Source organism: Heptranchias perlo, chromosome 6, assembly GCF_035084215.1.
Source record: "Heptranchias perlo isolate sHepPer1 chromosome 6, sHepPer1.hap1, whole genome shotgun sequence".
Lineage (NCBI taxonomy): Eukaryota > Metazoa > Chordata > Chondrichthyes > Hexanchiformes > Hexanchidae > Heptranchias > Heptranchias perlo.
The window spans coordinates 4,774,203-4,791,608 of record NC_090330.1 but is presented as its reverse complement, the minus strand read 5'-3'; the positions used below and the strand labels follow the sequence as shown (position 1 = coordinate 4,791,608).

The following is a 17,406-nucleotide window of genomic DNA, read 5'->3' as shown; positions in this document are numbered from 1 at the left end:
TTCTCTCAGCTTTTTGCTGTTGATGGTCTCGCATCCTTGCATTGATGCTGTGACTCAATCATAAACACTCCTCCATAAATATCAAGTTTTAAAACACATGCTTCTAGCTCTTTACAAAACTATTGTTCTGGCATCTTATTCTTCCCAACTGTCCAGCTGCCTCCTCCCCTATCTTGGTCATACTTTCCTAATCTAACCCACCTGTCTCATCTATCTTAGACTCCACTTCCAACGAGTATTTGCAGTAATCATCGAGGCATGTGCCAAAATAAGGCAGCAGGATTGATTATATCCATTTATTGTAGCTTCTCTTGCTCCCTCCATTAATTCAAACTACACCTACAGTTTACACTCTGAGGCGCCTTGTATTAAAAGGTGCTACATAAATGCAAGTTATCGTAGTTTCTCTCCACTTGTGCTAGGTCTCCATTGTCCCAGTTCCTGCAGATCAACAACAGCCCACGAGGTCACCCTCCATTCTCTGGATAAAACAGTTCCCGGATGCGTTTGCTTCATGTGCTGTGATTATATGTGAAACGCATAACTGGTCTTGGAGATACAAAATGTTCATAAATAAGGCTAATTAATTATTTTGCTCCACTGCAATAGCTTTATTTAGCATTACTACTTACTAAAATCTAAAAGATAAAAAGAGGCAATCACCATCAAAAACTAGGACATATCAGTTCTCAATCTGTTGTCTTTCTAATATCACAATAAACATCGAGGTAAGTCAAGATGCCCATATAAAATAAATTCTAAGAAGCACAACAATCTCCAAATACAAAAAATACATTCAAGGGTCCTGCAGGCATAAAGTGGGATGTCTTCTACTATCAAAATAGAATGCCTTTTTGAAGAAAGGCCTCATCACTGATCAGATTTAAAAGCCTGACAAATGAGCCTAAACCTCATTTGGGTTTCTTCATATGAGCTCAGATAACTCTTCATAAATTAAGATGGCAGAAGTAGTTGTGGGCTGAAGATTCAATGGATAGGGACGAGGAAGTACCAACTATCTTATATACTGCTATCCTTGCATATTTCTTTAAGGTTACCTTCTATCAAGGCTGAAGAGCCCAGATGCCTATGTTCCACTAGTTTCACAAACACAAAACTGACCGACAAATCTTGTGCGATTCAATTCCCACTAAAGCATTACCTGCATACATATTCAGTTCTGCTGAACAGACAAAAACGTAACACACTGTTCAATATTTCCCCATTTGTGTGTGATGTGAGGGCCATGATTAAAAATATTAGAGCCATGTGCAGTGCACACCTCTTTCATTTATCATTTTGCATAGTGCACATGTAATCTCAGAACCATCATTATGTATAGTGCACACGTACTGTCAGAACCATCATTGTATATAGTGCACACGTACTGTCAGAACCATCATTGTATATAATGCACACGTACTGTCGGGTCCATCATTGTATATAGTGCACACGTACTGTCGGGTCCATCATTGTATATAGTGCACACGTACTCTCGGGTCCATCATTGTATATAGTGCACACGTACTCTCGGGTCCATCATTGTATATAGTGCACACGTACTGTCGGGTCCATCATTGTATATAGTGCACACGTACTGTCGGGTCCATCATTGTATATAGTGCACACGTACTCTCGGGTCCATCATTGTATATAGTGCACACGTACTGTCGGGTCCATCATTGTATATAGTGCACACGTACTCTCGGGTCCATCATTGTATATAGTGCACACGTACTCTCGGGTCCATCATTGTATATAGTGCACACGTACTCTCGGGTCCATCATTGTATATAGTGCACACGTAATGTCGGGTCCATCATTGTATATAGTGCACACGTACTGTCGGGTCCATCATTGTATATAGTGCACACATACTCTCGGGTCCATCATTGTATATAGTGCACACGTACTCTCGGGTCCATCGTTGTATATAGTGCACACGTACTCTCGGGTCCATCGTTGTATATAGTGCACACGTACTCTCGGGTCCATCGTTGTGTATCGTGCACACGTACTCTCGGGTCAATCGTTGTATATAGTGCACACGTACTCTCGGGTCCATCAATTACCAACACAAACTAACAAACAAGATAAAAGTAACAGGCCATTCCAAAGCCTCAGGGATCAAAACACTTTTTTTGGTGAGCTGGATAAGCATCTATCATGCTTAGTCTCTAAACCAAGCTACTGCGACATCCACACAGGTAGAGTTTGTGTTTACCAAATGTGGACTGCATGTTTCTCCCTCATAGGACACACACCATAAAGTCCAGCGAGACTAGGTACCCAAGAGATCTGTTTACCCTCCCTGGGGAGATAGTCACTAGTTGGTCTTTAGACAGGAGAGGGTTTGAGCAGCAAACCTCCTGACCACAGAATTCTCATACTGGACTTCCGAGTAAATATGTTCCAGCAGCTATCGTCCAAGACTCAAGAGTTTTCTGATCAGGTATAAGACCGACACCCGCCTTCAGCGAGTTGGAAGGTCCTACCCAGTAAAACTTGCAGCACGCCAGCTGCTTTGATGTTCGAAATGTCCAAAACCAAACCAAGGCACCGACGTACCAGGCTTATTCATTACCAACTGCTTGGTACAGCTCTTCAAGTGAGGGGCTTTAGCAAAGAGACGTCCACCACATTGTCCTTCCCCACCAAGTCCCTCCTTCGCGGTGGTCAATGACAAATGATTATAGGGCAGAATCCTCCCTCGCTGCAACCAAATCCCCTCCTCAGCACAAATCCACATCAGAGCGTGGTCATGGATCTTGCACATAGGCTGAAAGACAGTCTTCTGTTGCATGCTTATGAATCCTGAACTACGAAGGAGAACTGTTTGGAAACGCTATACACCACAAGCTGCCATTGAAGAGCAACTAGAAAGACAAAAGCAAACTTCATGACATCTCAGCATGGTCCCAGGGGACTGCATTTAGGCTAAACCTTGCATCCACATGGAGGTATCAATATGAATCAGCAATGGGAAAGACTGCCCTCATATCTTCCAAATCAGTAAACAAAAATCTTGGAGCCATAAAGACCAGGAATGTCCAGGTTCCATCAACTGAAAGAAAAATGCTAACATTTAACTTGTTGAAACAGTAAATAAAATGCTTTTTTCATCTCTATTCTATGAAAAATAATTTTAGTGGATTGAGGCAAAGGAAAAGCATTTTTGCAGAACAAAAATTGCAAACAAAGAATGCCAGGAGCGCAAGATAGATAAAAGTCCCTGCAGAGGGCAAAGAATCACAAACTTCTGCAGCTGCTAGTTTGGAATGCAGAAACTTTCATCCATTTAGGAATAAGTGAAAGAAAATCCTTCTTGGAGGCAGTAGTTTTTCTTTTGCGTTTTCAGCAAAATGCCAGTCAAGGCAAATAAGATGAAAGAAAATTATGAATGCTGCAAATTTGAAATTAAGATTTTTTTAAAAAAAGTACAAGACCAGAAAATACTCTGAAGTCCATCTGTCCAATTCTAAAAATGAAACCATCTCAATTGCCCACTCTTTCAAATATCTAACCCATTTTTCCTTAGATGTTTCTACACTGTCTGCCTGCAACATCACCCTGCGCAATCCACTCCACACATTTACCAATCCCTGGTAATTAGATTTGAACTGTCCGAGCACCTCCCCTCTTCTAAGCATGAGCAGGTGTCCCCTAGTTCTAAAGCGTGTGGCAATCTAGAACATATAATCAAGGTCCAATTTATCTATTCCATTAAGGATCTCCAATACTTCAGCAATATTTCCTCTGAGCTTCCTCTTCTCCAGTGTAAACAATTGAAATTGAAACAGAAAATGCTGGAAATACATAGCAGGTCACCCAACATGTAAAACTCATCAGAAATGTGACAGCCCCTTTAGAACACAGATCTACTCAAAAAAAATTAGAAAGACGGGTTAGCTGGGATCCTTTGACAGCAGAGTTGCTAACAAAATAACCTCTTTTGGACTAAACAAAGAGGGGCAGGAAGAACAAATAGGGGTCAAGAGAGTATGCTCGACTTCCAGGAAGAAACTACCAATGGTTTGATAGCCAATAAACAGCTTTTTTTTTTGAATGGTTTAACATTTGGAGGGGGGGTCATTCAGAAGTATGGCATATGTTAAGTCTATAGCACTGTAATAATTTGTATCAGCAGGCTGTCGTCATGAGATCAACAGCTCACACCCAAACAAATGAGTATCTAAAATATGCAACCAGCTGTTCAGATGCGTTACCACAACCTATTCTGCATGTGTGGCGTCAAAGGGATAACGCGAAGTTGAAACAAAAAAGTGATTCTGCTGCTGACAGTTGGCTGTCAGCCTAAAAAGTGTACAAATAATTTTCTTTGTGATATACTTTATTACTGTTTATAAAAGGACTTGTCAAAGCATGCCACTGTCTAGACTCATGGTCCAGTTACACTGCAGCAAACACTCCAGTTCTCAGGTGCATTGTTAAGAGCAACAGCCACGTTTACACTCCATACATGCATCACTGTTTAGGGAGGGGGGAGGTAGAGTGGAAGGAAGCATTACTAGAGACGGAAAGGTTAAGTCCCATCAATGATGGTAACAAACTAGGAATTTAAAAATTATTGTCCGTTTGTTTTGACAACACAGGAAACTCCTAACACAATGTGATTCATACCTGAATTGTTAATGGAAATGGGAACATTATACACAGCCAAGCAAGATCAACCACAGAAGCAGAGTGTTACAGAGCAGGAGGCAACCATTCCACCCATCTCTCCATGTTGACCTCAAACAGCTTTCCAAATACTCTCATTCCCTGTCCTATCCTCATATGCTTTCCATTTTTTTTTTCTTTTTAAAACATTTATCCAGTTCTCTTTTAAGAGCAATTATGGATTCTGCGTCCAAAATTGTTCCATGTCCCAACAGCCTTCCGTGGGGGAAAAGGATTCTCCTAATCTCGCCCTTCTTTCTTCGGTTGATGATCTTAAATTTATACCCTCTAATTACCAATCAGCAAAATAGTTTTCCCCTATTTATCTCAAACCCCTCAATTTTCATGATATCTATCAGATGACTAAATATATAGAGATTAAAATTAAACAGAAAAAGGCTTATGATAGACCATTCATAATTCAATAGAGAACCAAGCTGAATACATAAAGTACAGAGGAGAACGGAGAAAGGAAATAAGAGGGGCAAAGAGTGGGTATGAGAATAGATTAGCAGGTGACATAAAAGTCTTTTATAAAACATGCCAATAGTAAACATGTAGTCAAAGGAAGGGTGGGGCTGATTAGGGACCAAAAAGGAGTTCTTCTTGTGGAGTCAGTGGGCATGGCTGAGGTACTAAATGAGTACTTTGCATCTGTCTTCACTATAGAGGATGCTGCCAATGTAGCAGTAAAGGAGGATAAAAATAAATGAAGAGGTACTAAAAACGTTGGCAGTACTCAAAGTAGAAAAGTCACCCAGTCCGGATGGGATGCATCCTAGGTTGCTGAGGGAAGTAAGGTGGAAATTGCAGAGGCTCCGGTCACAATATTTCAATCCTCTTTAGCTATGTTTCCAATGCGGTGCTGCAGGGCTCAATACTAGGTCCTTTGCTTTTTGTGGTATACAATAACGATTTGGACTTAAATGCAAGGGGCATGATTAAGAAATTTGCAGATGACATAAAGATAGGCCGTGTGGTTGATAGTGAGGAGGAAAGCTGTAGACTGCAGGAAGATATCAATGGACTGGTCAGATGGGCAGAAAAGTGGCAAATGGAGTTCAATCCGGAAAAGTGTGAGGTAATGCATTTGGGGAGAGCAAACAAGCCAAGGGAATACACAATAAATGGGAGGATACTGAGAGGTGTAGAGGAAGTGAGGGACCTTGGAGTGCACGTCCACAGATCCTTGAAGGTAGCAGGATAGGTAGATAAGGTGGTTAAGAAGGCATATGGAACGCTTTCCTTTATGAGCCAAGGCATAGAATATAAATGATGTGGAGATGCCGGTGATGGACTGGGGTTGACAATTGTAAACAATTTTACAACACCAAGTTATAGTCCAACGATTTTATTTGAAATCTACAAGCTTTCGGAGGCTTCCTCCTTCCTCAGGTAAACGTCAGGAGTTCCTGACATTTACCTGAGGAAGGAGGAAGCCTCCGAAAGCTTGTAGATTTCAAATAAAATCGTTGGACTATAACTTGGTGTTGTAAAATTGTTTACAATAGAATATAAAAGCAGGGATGTTATGCTGGAACTGTATAAAACACTGGTTAGGCCACAGCTTGAGTACTGTGTACAGATCTGATCACCACATTACAGGAAAGATGTGATTGCACTAGAGAGGGTGCAGAGGAGATTTACAAGGATGTTGCCAGGACTGGAGAATTTTAGCTACGATGACAGATTGGATAGGCTGGGGTTGTTTTCCTCGGAACAGGGGAGGCTGAGGGGTAATTTGATTGAGGTGTACAAAATTATGAGGGGCCTGGATAGAGTGGATAGGAAGGACCTATTTCCCTTAGCGGACGGGTTGACAACCAGGGAGCATAGATTTAAAGTGATTGGTAAAGGATTAGAGCAGAAATTAGGAAAAAAAATTTCACCCAGAGGGTGGGTAGGTGGGGGTCTGGAACTCACTGCCCGAGAGGGTGGTAGAGGCAAAGACCCTCACCTCAGTGAAAAAATACCTGGATGTGAACCTGAAGAGCCGTGACCTGCAGGGCTATGGACCAAATGCGGGAAAGTGGGATTAGGCTGGGTGGCTTGATTCTTAGCCGGCACGGACACGATGGGCCGAATGGCCTTCTTCTGTGCTGTAAATTTTCTATGATTCTATTTCTATGCGAATGGTGCCAGAGGATTGGAGGATTGCAAATGTTACACCCCTGTTCAAAAGGGAGAGGGATAAACCTGGCAATTACAGGCCAGTCAGCCTGACTTCTGATGGGGAAACCTTTAGAGACTATAATCCAGGACAAAATTAATCGGCACTTGGAAAAATATGGGTTAATAAATGAAAGCCAGCATGGATGTGTTACGGGAAAATCGTGTTTGACTAACTTGATTGAGTTCTTTGACGAAGTAACCTTGAGGGTTGATAAGGATAGTGTGGTTGATGTGTATGTGGACTTTCAAAAGGCGTTTGAAAGAAGTACCACATAATAGACTTGTTAGCAAAATTGAAGCCCACAGAATTGCTGCGGGAATACGAAATTGGCTAAGGGACAGAAAACAGAGTAGTGGTGAAGAGTTGTTATTTAGACTGGAGGGAAGTGTACAGTGGGGTCCCCCAGGGTTCGGTATTCGGACCACTGCTCTTTTTGATATATATTAAATGACCTGGACTTGGGTATAATTTCAAAGTTTGCAGATGACATGAAACTCAATGTAGTAAACAATGAGGAGGATAGTAACAGGCTTCAGGAGGATAAAGGCCGACTGCTGAAATGGGCAGACACATGGCAAATTAAATTTAACGCAGAGAAGTGTGAAGTGATTCGTTTTGGTAGGAAAAATGAGAAGGGGCAATATAAACTAAATGGTACAATTTTAAAGGGGTGCAGGATCAGAGGGACCTGGGGCTGTACATACACAAGTCTTTGAAAGTGAGAGAACAAGTTGAGAAGGCTGTTAAAAAGGTATACTGGATCCTTGGCTTTACAAATAGAGGCATAGAGTACAAAAGCAAGGAAGTTATGCTAACCCTTCCTAAATCACTGGTTAGGCCCCAGATGGAGTATTGTGTTCAATTCTGGGCACCACACTTTAGGGCAGATGTCAAGGCCTTGAGAGGATGCAGGAGATTTACTAGAATAGTTCCAGGGATGAAAGACTTCAGTTACAAGGAGAGACTAGAGAATATGGGGTTGTTCTCCTTAGAGCAGAGACGGTTAAGGAGAAATTCGTTCAAAATCACGAAGGGTTTTGACAGAATAAATAAGGACAAACTGTTTCCAGTGGCAAAAGGGTCGGTAACCAGAGGACACAGATTTAAGGTAATTGGCAGAAGAACCAGAGACGACATGAGAAATTTTTTTACACAGCGAGTTATGATGATCTGGAATGCGCCGTCTGAAAGGGCGGTGGAAGCAGATTCAATAATAACTTTCAAAAGGGAATTGGATAAATACGTGAATAATTTGCAGGGTTACAGGGAAAGAGCAGGGGAGTGGGACTAATTGGATAGCTGTTTCCAAGAGCTGTCACGGGTACGATGGGCCGAATGGCATCCTTCTGTGCTGTATCATTCTATTATTCTATGATGTCCTTGCCCTCTACTCTAAAGAACCCCAGTTTCTCTTGTCTCTGTTCATCATTAAAACCTCTCATCCTTGCTATCATCGTAATAAATGTCTTCTGAATCACCTCCATGGCCTTCATAGCCTTCCTAAAGTGAAGCACCAAAACTAGACAATATTCTAACTGTGGCACAACCAACAATTTGTATTAGTTTAGCACTATCTTTATGCTTGTGTCCCCCATGGTCCTATTTATAAAAGCAGGCTTTTCTGACAGCTTTACTTCAATATATACAATGCTATCTGTGGCCCACACATGATAGTCTACTAAAAAACTGGATCAAGCCTACACTTCATTATGATGTACACATTTGTCATAATAAAACAATCCAAGGCACTTCATACACGAGGGAGGAGGAGTGCCTTGGATTACTCGCAGCATCTACTCGCTGCTAGTTGTGTATGCATTCACATACAGAAGCAAATCAAGGTTGCACATGGTACTGAATTATTCCATACTCCACTGTTCCATAAACCAAGATGTTAAAGGAGATTATATCCTCATTACCAGTGACTCGCTCTAGATGCAGCTTGGAGCAGATATTGTGTGTAGAACTCTATCCATGAATAGAACAGAGGGCTGAGAGTACTCCTCTCCATTTAATCACTAGCATGTACCTGGGGACCATCAAATTAGCAGTTAACAGGAGTTCATACCCAAGGGTTTGAATTATAATGAAACGCAAGATAAATTCCATTGCAAGGAGATTCCTGTAATAAAAGGTTCCAGTGTACTATTTGACAAAGTATGGGTCGGTGCACTGGCAAGGGTGTTACTAAGCCACAAAGAGCAGAAATGTCTCTGATTCGATCCCTGGTATGTGCTAACATAGTTAGTCTCAGCCAGGGAGACAAGTAGGCATTCTACAATGGCCTCTGATCCCTTGACTGGGCAGGGGTGGAGAGGAAGAGCCAGGGTTGCTGATTCTGGTCGAAATCTAGTTGTGTTTACTAGAAAAAGTGTACATGCAGACATCTCGCCGAGACAGAATTGTACTCAGCTGTGTCATTTCTTCCTCTGTTCTGTTCACCCCCCTACAATTAGATAATGCCAAGAGTGACAAACTGCCACAAATGAAAGTGACTGTATTGCCAACATAAAGGAGTATTGCCCTACCAACTGATTCATTAACATTTACTGATCTGGTGTGTTTTGCCACTAATTTCCTTGGTTCATCCCAATACCACAGGACTGTATAATGATGCCAAAAGTTACTTAATACAAGTGTAGAGGTTAAGCTTCTGGGTTGGAATTCCAATAACAGACCATGGCATTTGCACCTGTTATTCTTTCTATCATCTAACCTATAATGTACAACATATATGTTCTTTAATACCATCACTTGACCCTGCTTAGTAATGAAAGGCACTACAATCACAAAATGATGTACAGTAACATCCTGTATTCTGTGCTGCATATCTTCTTCCTTCACCACTGTACATAGTTTCTCCCAAGGCCTCAGGCAAGAGTTCACTGTTCTTGTGCACCAGCTGTCAAATTGGTTTCTTAATTCCCATAGAAACCTATATCCTATGACTTGTTTTGTTTTTAATCAACAGCTCCTACCACAAACTGACAGCCTCAAGTAATGAAGCTTAGTGTCAGAAACACCACAAAGCGATAATTACAGGATGTGTTTTTATCATCCTAGGTATTTCAGAGCCATCATATCCTATCAATCAGGAATAACAACATTGGCTTTGTTTATCATGCAAGGTCTGGAACGCTATCATAAAATATTGCTTCCATTTGACCAAGGTGATGATGAATATTGTGTGTGGTCTATTAATTACCTCATTAAATAGTACAAGAAGCAAACATTAATTATGTTTCTGGTACACAACACAGGGGCATAACCCAAATGAGAACATCCAGTTCTTCATTACAGTGCTGAGTTTTCTCCTTGCGTGACTGTTTTCAACCTCCCTCAGCCCTTCATCCTCACACTCCCTCTTATTCGTAGATTTTTTTTCCCATCTCTTTCATAAGAACATAAAAATAACAGGAGAAGGCCATACGGCCCCTTGAGCCTGCTCTGCCATTCAATCAGATCATGGCTGATCTTCAACCTCAACTCCACTTATCCTTTGATTCCCCTAGAGTCCAAAAATTTATCTATCTCAGCCTTGAATATACTCAACCACTCAGCATCCACAGCCCTCTGGGGTAGAGAATTCCAAAGATTCACAACCCTCAGTGAAGAAATTCCTTCTCATCTCAGTCCTAAATGGCCGACCCCTTATCCTGTGACTCTACCCTCTAGTTCTAGACTCTCCAGCCAGGGGAAACAACCTCTACCCTGTCAAGCCCCCTCAGAATCTTTTATGTTTCAATGAGATCACCTCTCATTCTTCTAAACTCCAGAGAGTATAGACCCATTCTACTCAACTTTCCCTTCACTGCTCAACTTATCTCTTCCATGAAGCCCACCACCTGTTCTCTCTACCACCTCCTGACCAACTATCCCTCAGTCCCATTATTTACAGACATCACAAGATAATTACAGATGAGAAGGCCATTCATCCAATCTTAGTTCACCCATCAAGAAAGCCCTTTCATTCTCCCCGTTGTAATATTTATTTGTTTACCGTTTTCACCTCCATTACAGTATTTGGAAATCCATTCCATACATTGATCACTATGAAGAACAATTTCCTGATATCGGTCTTCAACCTTACCTTTTACTAGTTTGAACCTATGTCCTCTTGTCCTACTCTCAATTTAATTTGAAGTAATTTTCGGGACTTACCTTTTCCATACCCTTAATTATCTTGCATGCCTCTACAAGATTACCTCTTGGGTATCTACATCCATGTGGAAAAACGCAAGTTCTTCCAGTCTTTCATTAGTGGACCTTTCCCATTAGGGATCAGCCTCATGGCCCTTTCCTGCACTGCCTTCAGTGCTTGAATGTCTCCTATATGCATCTCGGCGACCATTAATGGACACAGTGCTCAAGGTGTGATCTGACCAGAGCACTGTAGTTAAATCATGACCTCCTCTGACATGCTCTATGTAGTTCAACATTCTATTGGCTTTGTTGATTAACTGCTCAGCATTGGTTGGACATGTTGAGGGTCGAGTCTACTAAGCCTCTCATGTCTCTTCCAACTTGATTCTTAGCTATTTCAACACAATTTATGGAATACATGAACTGGTCATCACCCTCTGGCTCAATTCCTATACATTCCAAATCCACCATCTTCACACCCCCGCCACCCAAGAAGCCTACTCTCAACTCCTACAACCAAAATCCATTCCAATTTTTCCTTTTTTTCTGAAGTTCTAGAATGTGTCATTACCTCAACTACATCCCATCTCTCCCTGAAGCCCTACAATCAGGTTTACACCCCACCACAGCACCAACCCTATACTTGTCAAAGTCACCGCCAACATGCTGAGGGAGTGGCAGTCAATGGTGATGCAGAAGGAGCACTACTTGCTGTCACTCGTTGACCCCTCTGCCACCTTTGACACCGATCACTCTATCCTCCTCCACAGTCCAGCTCCATGACAAGGCTTTCGCCTGGTTCCAATCTTACCTGTTGCATCATAGACGTGACGTTGCTGCCCAGTGATTTCTCCCCTGTGCCTCCAAAGTCACTACTTTCTATCCTTGGGCCCACATCGTTTCAGTATTTACATGCTATCCTTCAAAGACAAAACTGAAAGCATGGGGCCTGATTTCACCTCTAAGCTGACAACACTCAGCTCTACCTCTCCACCTCCTTCGTTGAACCCACTGTTGTTGCCAATCCCTCCGACTGCCGATCCAACCTCAAGACCTGAACGAGCCAAAATTTGCTTCAACAGAACTGAAACCATCATCCTCCTACACACCTCTGCCCTCAACTTCATTTACCTCCCAATCATAAGCTCAGCTTCCTCCCCTACATCTGATCAGTCATCGAGCATTTTTCACCTTCAAAAGATCACTTGCCTTCACCCCACCTCTCCCTTTCTGTTGCTGAAGGGTTAATTGATTCCTGTATTACCTCACAGCTGGACTTCAACACTCTCCTTGCCAGCCCCCTTGGTTTTACTCTCCATAAACTACAAGTCAGAGAATCACCTATCCTTGCTAAAGTCAACTGGCTTTACCATGTCCCAAAGAATCATGGTAAGATACTTGCCCTCTACTTCAAACCCCTCCATGGTCTTGTTCTTCCCTATCCTAATGATTTTTTCAAGCCCCACTCACCCTCCGCACCTTAAACAATAGCTCCTTTCTCGTTCCGTGTTCCTTCTACAGCTTTATTTGTTCTTGGAACGTGAATGACGCTGACAAGGCAGTAATCATTGCCCATCTCTAGCTGCCCTGAGGCATTAAGAGTCAACCACCAACAGGGCCAGGCCAATAGGGGTGGCAGGTCCCTCCCTGAAAGACATTAGTGATCCAGTTGGGTTTTTAATAACAGTTCAGTAGCTTTCACGGTCATTTTTCTGATACCAACCCACACATTCTCAGATTTACTGAACTGAATTTCTCATGGAGAGATTTGAATTCATGACCTCTGGATTGCTAGTCCAGTACTATAACCACTACCCTATCGCACCAGTGACAGTCACCCTCAAACTCCCTCCCTCAGCATTGGCACCCATTCCCTTCAAAAGCTTCAAGACCCTTCTCTTCAACCGTTCCCCACCCCCCTCCCCTCACCTCACCCCTTTCCCTTTCTCCCTCCTGCTTGTGGCCCACGCCTCTAACCACTACTGTGAAAGGCCCTCAGTAGTCTCACTGGGCGTAATGAACGCTATTGAAGTTGTTCAGTGCTGAATTATGGACAGTTTTGTACTGTGGGCTCACACTCGCCAGAAGATTGATTGAAACTGCCCTAGACTCATTTAACTTAAGATCTTCGCAACCAGCAGAGACTTTGAGTACATCAGTCTGAGCAGATTTGAGCCCAGAGACAAGATACTCATGTTCAAAACTGGCTTTCCATCAAAGTGTCTGGTCCAAGTGCTGTTGACAACAATTAAGCATTTTCATCAGGACTTCTTGAACAATTTTAAATAGCATTAAGTCATTTTATATATTCACTAACGACATAAAGATGTGAATCAGATGAAACCTTTCATTGATGGTAAAGTAAAGCAGCCACACTCCAAAACGAGATAACAATAAGTGTCTCGGAACTGCCCCAACTGATGTGTTCAATGAGATACTTTATGTACATGCTGTCAGCCGAAGTACAGAAACTTAAGATACTTCAAAACTCATTGTTGCAACATTTAAAATTTAAGACCCATCTTTAAGTATCAGTTCAAACAAAAACAGGTTCTCCATATCCTGTCAATTTTTTCAGTATTCATTTATTGACACGATGCTTTAATATTTTATAAAGTGGGGGAAGAGTTTGAGATAGGAGAAGCATTTTTTGTTCAAAGTACTCTATTTACACAAGAAACTAGATACCAGAAATTTCTCTAATATAAACCACCATATACGCGCCTTCACTCCTAACTGGGGTTCCTCGATTAGGACACCCTGCCCAGTTAGGCTAGTCCAGTGACATCACTGACATGGGGTGCCCACGGTGCCTCTGCAAACAGGAGCTACTACTTTAACGCAGCCTCAAGGGCTACAGGACCCCGGGAAACTGCACCACAGGCTGGGGTTACAGACCATCTAGCAGGGAATCAGAGACCCTACTTTAGGGTCTCCATGCCAGCGAGAAAATTGACACTTTTTTAAAAAAACTTTAAAACTTCAAAGAAATTTCTGGTATTTGTATTTTCATCCATAAAGAGGAGATATTACTGGGAACAAAAAGTATTCTCAGGACTTAGCTTCCCCTTTAAGTCGCATTGCAAAGCAAAAGTTTTGCATTCCTCCGAACACTTAAAGAAAAATGGGGCCAAGGACCTGCAAGTCATAACAATGAAAGATCAATCGGGAGGTTAAATCAGCAGATTTTGTTTTTGGAGGAATGGGATTAAACTAACTAATGCTATTCTTTCAAACACCTGATAAAACAAATTTGCACAGACTATAAACTGAACAAAAACCTGCCAAATATTCCCGAAAACTATTGAAAAATGCCATTCAGTTACATGCCTTTTGAATATCCAACGTGTGTGACTGGAATACCACTGTAAATATGATAATGGGCCAGATTTTGCTGGGAGTACAGTTTACAGAAGAGAGGTGCATCTCGGACAGCAACTTTCGGATTTTCCCATTGAACTGCGCATCTCCGCTCGCCGGAAATTGCTGTCTGATTTGAGCGCAAGTGACGGTGAGCGCCGTTAGCTTCACCGTTATTTTCACAGCAAAATCTGGGCCATAATGTGCTGGAAGAGAGACACACCATTACTTTAGAGTGCAATGTCTGTGTGACAGGGAAACAAGTTTAATCCTTACTGGAGGACATGTAGCCTCATGTGCTTGGATATCCAATTAGGATTAGCACAGCCAAAATTGCAAAATTAAAAGAAAAGGGGAAGTGCTATGCTCAAAGGTGCTCCTCAAAATCCTGTAGCACTCGCACACAGATTCACTCCTGTGATTTCATGGAGCCTCAGTGCTGATTTGTGATACAATAGGCACTTTCTCACAATAGCAGAGCAGAGAGAGGGGTTGGGGGGTGGGGGAAAAAAAGAGAAGATTCTGGTCATTTTAAAAATAACTTTTCTGATATGACTATACATTGAAACCCCAACACAGTTTTCTTAACATTAAAAAATTGTACAAAATAGATTTTTTTAAAAAAAATGGCCCATTCTCTCCAATTGAAAAAACAAAAATTTAGGCAGCAAGTCCTTTTCAAACTAGTGCACAGAAATTTGCACGATTACATACAAGTTGTTCCTTTTCATGTTGAACAACTGGCACATACAATGGGAAACAATTGCTCACAGCAAGTCGGCAGGTGTAGGACTATTGGCAGCTTCTTTTAAGCTGTTCAGTTAAGAGTCTGTACCAGTCAGGAGTGAGGACATACACATTTCCTATTCACAACCCAAGTTCTGAACTGCAAATACCAATAACGAATGAATCTTCATACAGATTGAACAATGCATAGGTTATTTGCCACCTCTTGCAATTCTCCCCAACCCAGACAAAACAGATTAAATGAAAAATGCCAACTGGTTCAATCGTGCATCAGATGGTGCTGGAGCTTCTGAGCTGAGTGTTCCTTATCTGAGGGGAGTCACCCGTTACTAAAAGAAGAGTTGCCTCCTTGGAAAGTTATGGATGTTATCTGCTCTTGGAACACAAAGTTGGTGACGCATTGGCATGTGTACAGTTTTGGGCACTCCATTATTGGAATAATAATAAAATAAACAATGGAAAAGGGCACAGATTCACTCGGATGTTAACAGTGACGGAAGGTTATAATTACGAAGAGAGACTCAAGAAGTTCGTTTTTTTTTAAAACCAGCGCTAAGAAGGTTAAGGGGTAACCCAATCAAGCTCTTCAAGGTTCTAAGATAAATGTGATATCGTTATCAGTGATTGGTGAGGTGGTAATGAGCAGACACAAATTTAAGGTAATTACATAAAGCTCAAGGAGAATTTTTTTTAAATAGAGGCAAGCTAGAATATGGAATTCTATGCTACAAACTGCTGTTTCAGCAGCATCGATTATTTCTTTTAAAAGGGAACTAGTTACCGGAGAAAGAGGACACATATTGAAGTATATGGGACCCGGGTAAGAGAGTGGGGTTAGACTGGGGGCTCATGCGGAGAACATCAGCATAGATTTGATAGACCAAATGTTGACTGTTTCTGTGCTGCAACAATCTATAGTACTGGTTGGTGCCTACATTCTTTCAGTGCCAATGAACTCTCGCACCAAGAATAAGGGTTTCTGGCACTGACTGAAGTCCAGTTCTTGGCATCTTACTAGTGCCAGTGTGAAACCAGTTAGTGCAAATATATGCTCAGCAATGCTTGGCCTAGCACAGCTGGATCCTTTGGCTAACTGTCCTGGTTTATCTTATTTAAATAATGAATCAGGAAACACAAGACAATGCTCTTTTATAAACCCAAAGCAAACTTGGCAAGTGGGAATATCAAGTTCACACGGCAAGCATGTTACGTATTGACCAAGAGTGGACTATTGCATTTTGAATAGTATTTACACCTTTGACACATGTTGCTGCAGATATGCTGATCCAACAATGGAGCACTTAGTTTCGATGCAGGTAGTGTGCTGCATGGGTCTGTGCAGAAGTCCACACTGTTGGGACCACAGGTCAGCTCAGCCTCACTCTATACACAGAGCGTAAAATTCCAATTTGTGTATGGAGGATATGCAACGAGACAGAATTTAATCACTGCGTATATATTGTACACAGTATCACTGCTTGTGGGCAAATTTAAGTCAGTAATTTAATCTTGGGTTTCATATGATAAATATAGATCACTCAGTTCTTCAGTCTATGGTGTTATCTGAATCCCTCAATTAGATTACCACCTTGTATCGGAGTGAGAAGTATCCAGTGGCCTCTACATCGAAGGAATCTTAACACCACATCTGTCAAGAAACTAAGAGCTCCAACAGAGTGAGAACATGATGTTCTAAATTTACACACCAACATTTAAAAAAAAACTTAACTTCTCCTTAAATTGAAATCCCATCTGGGTTAAATTGCCCTTTACAATAGCTCTATAGATTAATAAATCAGCTTTAACAGAGAGTCAGTGCGAGAGCCAGAGCCAGAGCCATACACACACCCACACACACACACCCAAAGGCGCAGGAGCAGGCAGACACACACGCACGCAAGCAGACGCAGACACACACGCACGCAAGCAGACGCAGACACACACGCACGCAAGCAGACGCAGACACACACGCACGCACGCAAGCAGACGCAGACACACACGCACGCACGCAAGCAGACGCAGACACACACGCACGCACGCAAGCAGACGCAGACACGCACGCACGCACGCAAGCAGACGCAGACACGCACGCACGCAAGCAGACGCAGACACGCACGCACGCAAGCAGACGCAGACACGCACGCACGCAAGCAGACGCAGACACACGCACGCACGCAAGCAGACGCACACACACGCACGCAAGCAGACGCAGACACACACACACGCACGCAAGCAGACGCAGACACACACGCACGCAAGCAGACGCAGACACACACGCACGCAAGCAGACGCAGACACACACG

The 17,406-nt window shown here is 42.3% G+C and overlaps 1 protein-coding gene across 1 annotated transcript in view; it reads right to left on the bottom strand.

Annotated features, from left to right (window-relative positions):
• Positions 1-17,406, bottom strand: part of uvrag (UV radiation resistance associated gene) — a 260,049-nt gene that overhangs the window by 183,165 nt on the left and 59,478 nt on the right. The gene's annotated exons all lie outside the window — the stretch shown is intronic.